This window comes from Etheostoma spectabile, chromosome 7 (genome assembly GCF_008692095.1).
Source record: "Etheostoma spectabile isolate EspeVRDwgs_2016 chromosome 7, UIUC_Espe_1.0, whole genome shotgun sequence".
Taxonomy (NCBI): Eukaryota; Metazoa; Chordata; class Actinopteri; order Perciformes; family Percidae; genus Etheostoma; species Etheostoma spectabile.
Genome location: NC_045739.1, coordinates 25,968,173 through 25,972,973, shown reverse-complemented (window position 1 = coordinate 25,972,973; position 4,801 = coordinate 25,968,173).

Sequence of the window (4,801 nt, the reverse complement as noted above, 5' to 3'; positions counted from 1 at the left end):
GGCTGTTGTGTTCCTCTCTGTTTTTCTTGGGCTGGGGCTCTGTGTTATGGGAAATGTTTTCACTAGAAATATTCATCACAATATCTCCAACATCTCCTGACCTGAATGACATAAGTCATGTTTGATTTCCATCTAAGACTTGTTTGTGATCACATTAGGTTTTTAAATGCTTTTGTGGTGTACTTCAGAACAAAACAAACAACCCTTGGTTGAAAAAAACCAAAGATGACAATCTGTTACTGGTTTAAGTATGGACGGTGAAGAATTTCAAATAGACCCGAGACTTCCTGAGTGTTGTTTCCTTGAAGCATTATAACAGCAGAACCTGTTTTGTCTCTTCATCATATGATAAAGTGGGTCATCATGAAGGCATGTTTTGGAAATATGCACCACTGTTTTGTGTGATTAGTCATGGTGTAACAGTTTGAGTTACACAGTCCGAGGATTTAATATTTCTGATCTTTAGAGAAGTTCAGGTGATATTGTTCAAAGTAGGCTGTTCAAGTGCACGACACCCATATAAGAGACCATACTTGGAGCTTTAAAACCAAGGAAATGGTGCAATTTGAGCTCAAATTCAATTTATAATGCCTCACAGACTCTCCAAACATAATTAACTGGCCTGTGGATGATTGCTATTCAGCTGGTTAATAATATCCAAGTCAGGGCAAGCCATTGTAGAGTGTAATATTCAGCAAATGAATACCCCTACTACCAATCGCAGTCTGCCTGCTCTGAGGCTGCAAAGTCAGCAATTGCAATGAATTATTGACAGCGCCTAAAGCAGTAGGCAAAAGTGAAAGTTAACGCAGGAGCTCCTGACTTTCTTCTGCTCTGCCATGTGCATACTGGACAAGACAGACTGAGGAGCATGCATTATTCAGACACGCAGACCAGGATCCAGGAAAGATTACAGGACCTAATTCCTGTGCCGTTGTATCCCTTTACTTTCTTTTTCTCTTTAATTGACACATTTGTCAGTGGGTGTAGCTTAGCAGGAGTTCACATCTGTTTACTGTCAAAGCAAACATTCCATGACTGGTGTTTACTATTTTTAAAGACACAATTAGTCCCGAAACCAAGTAGCCTAACCTTGTTTTCTGTGTGTCTTGAATAATAGTTCCATTACAGCTACAGTGGATTTTGTGAAAAAAATGAAAGCATAAACATTAGGTGTTGGTGTCAGTTCCTTAATGCTTCTTTCTAAAGAACGTTTGTTTATAAAAGATTACCTTATTATTCTCCTAATAATAATAATAATAAAATAATAATAACTAAAACAGTTTCATCTTCAGTATTGAGCACTGAATAAGTGAAGAGCAGCCACAAATGTATGCTTTTCCTCACGTTTAGAAAGGATTTGGTTAGAACACCATAGAGCTAATTTGTGTTCCTATTCAAAGTGTGTTGCTGAAAGGCTGGGAAATGTAGGAAATCAGTGACTGAAGTAGAAGTACATGACAGGGTTGAGGGGAAATGGTAGCCTGCTCTGGTAACCTGCTATATCTAGATATGGACCGACGCGAGAAATTCAAGTTGCTGTATAAAGTGAATCTTTGTCCAAACGGCATCTAGGTATTCTTTATGCATTCAGTTTGTAGACATTTGTGGCTCAGGTTGCAGTCAGGTCTATTGGCCCTCAAATCATAGATAGAGCAGGAGCATAGGCACGGGCGGTATTTTGGTCTGGTTGAGTCGGTTTAATACAGGCAGTATTTCACGGACTGCAGGCTTGACCTTTGTCTCCTTTATTACTTTCCATGATGGTGCAACAATTTGACTCCAGAGAGTGGAGACGGTTTGACTAGACAAATTACTTATTTATAATGAGTTCACAGTCAGTCTGTTGTTATAACTGTGTTGAATGCAAATGTCAACAACAGTTGATAATAACTGTTTGAGTGTTGAGGATGGATTCCAGGAAGACAATTTATCAATGCTGCCTCCCCATCTATTAAGTTTGATGCTCCAGATGAGTGTTATTACATCACATTAGTGCATTTGACCTCCAAGGGAAATTAGTAGCTAAGGTCGACATGGGGTACCCATGTAGGCTCGGTGAGCTACGTTTGATTTTACGCCTCTATATTTGTTAATTTTTCAAACAGAAAATCAACGAAATTTACATGAAAACAGGCAACACAAGAGCACATATGGGATGTGCACATGAGGTAATTTAGAGGTCTCAAGAAGACCATAATTGTGTGTTATTTATATTGGCAACAGTAATTTGCTTTAAGCCTCTTGTCTGAAAGTCTACTTTGTCAGTCTCTAATGGTGACTGACTGGTTGTTATGCAGTCAGTACAATGTGTTTGAATGTTAAAACATACTTGATAATGATACTTAAAGGTCCAATATGTCATATATTTACTGTAATAAATCCAAAAATGACCCCAGTGCGTCATGGAGAGACGACAGCAAAGTAATGCTATTTTTAGCGGTTCCTATCTAATTCTAAACTGAAAAAGTGTGTCTGTCAGTTGGGTACAGAGCTCCGCGTGAGCACAGGCTTTTATGACTGTCAGTATAGCCAGCATCTAACGTTAGCTACTCCGCTGTGCAGTGAAGTAATGTCTGGCTATGTGAGACAAGCATCTAGCAACACTGTTGTGGATGCTGCGGTTTCAGCCTGAAACTCTGGTAACGGACGGGGAGTTGACTCTCTCCAGTATTTTGAAATTGTACTGTAGTAAGTATTTAAACTAGCTGTCAGATATTGGACCTTTAATGGAAAACGGATGGTTATCAAATAAACTAGAAAATGCATTTCCTGCGAATGCTTAAAGCTAAATGGCCAAAACTAAAATCACCCACTCTAAGTCATGCAATATACACTCCTTTATAAGCACAGAAAAGCCTGATTGAAACACTAAACTTAAACAAGACAACACAAAAACTGTAAAGATATAATGAAGCTATAACATTTTAAAGTTAGAATGCCATCTGTAGGTGAAAGTATGTGGGAAGAGTAGCATTTCAAAGAGTAAGAAACCTGAATTGTATATTTGGAGATTACGCCATTGCTTTTAATGTAAAGCTTGACAAAAGCTTAATATTTCAAAAAAATAATAGCGGGGATAAAGTGTTGAAGAAGTTCCATTATGTACCTAAAGAGCTGAGCATTTTAATATTTCAATGTTTTTTTGTAGCTGAACGCATGGTCGTCATTAGGCCATTTTTGGGGGGTCTGAAGCTGCCCAAAATGTACCTAAGCCCCCCCCAAATAAAAATAAAAATAATAATTAGATTTTATTTTTTCCTAGTGACGTCCCTGGCTAAATGTATGCAGAGTTATAGGTGACCAAAGACAGTTGAAGAATAAAGAATTGGATATTAATACTGTGAATACTGCATTCACTAAATAAATTTGAAACGTCATTGTGCCTAAAGCAATGATATTGTTTACAGATTTACTGTCAGCAGTAGTAATATTAGGGGGCTGGTTGGTAGGGATGCACTTGTTTTCTTATCTGTAATAGTAAGACGTAGGGCAGCACGATATGAGGAAAATAGGAGATAAACGTTGAATATTGCAATAGCAATAGTACTTGCATTAGTAGTAGTAGTATATTATAATAGTACCTGCATTTCTGCTGCTTTCAGTATTCTACTAAAATACCCCATTTTCCTCATTGAATTTAAAACAAAAGAAAGGAAATAATTCCCATCATTCTTTTACTTTTGAACAAATATAAAATTGAGGCACCACTTTACAGTTTTTTTTTAATTAACAGAAAAACTCGGAGTGTCTTTTATGTCGCAGCATTTGCACAGTTTGCATGCTATGACGATTAAAAAAAAAAAAAAAAAAAAAAAAAAAAAAAGTTGTTGTTGTGCAACCTAGTAACTGTTTCACATTTTAGTCTTCATACTTGATCTAAATGAGATCATCTGTATGCTGCAAATTTACTGCAGTGTGAAAGTGATCTGTCACCACCCTAATGATGTGCTTGTCTATGCTGCAGGCCTTCACCCAGCCCTATGTCATGGCAAGTGGAGTATTCACAAGTCGAGCACTTCCATGGTTGTACTATGAAGGCACCAGCTACAAATCATTGGTAAGTCTTTGTCTTACCAACTGCAATTTCAGGTCCTGCTATTGTACATGCTGGCTCACTTTCACACTGTCATGGCTTACTGGGACACCGAAATTATGGCGGAGCCATCGTTAACGTTATTAGTAACCCTGTGCTTATCCTACTATGACAAGTCAAAATGTCTGCTGTGACTACGGCCTATTGTGAGACCCTAAACTTTGTCTCTGTGTGTCTTAATTGTGTGGTGATGTTTGTCCATCACTGCATTGCCTAAGGACATCTTGATTGGTCACTGGTGCTGCCTCACCAGCTAAAAAAAAGTTGCACTGGTAAAATCAGATTTCATAGCAGTTCATGATCCCTGTTCTGCTTTTATTTAAAAGTCTGCCCTGTCCTGAATTATTGTTTTTCCTCTTCTCTTCTTTCTGCACCAACACTGACTGTCCACTGCCAGGTTCCTTCTCCTGTCTCCCTGTTTCAGTGCTATCAGCAAAACTAAAAGAGAACAAGAAAAAACTGGTTTGGTCCCAGTCCTTATGTGGAAGTGACAGTCGACGGCCAGTCCAAGAAAACAGAGAAATGCAAAACACCACAGCCCCAAATGGAAGCAGCCGCTCACTGTGTGAGTCAAGTCTTGCCGGGATTACCAGCCCCATATGACATGTGATCACATATTTCTGATGATCAGAAATTAATTGTTCTGTTGCTAATCATAACAGAATTTTCGCTCAGTCAAACTTATGTTTTAAATCGTATGTAAAA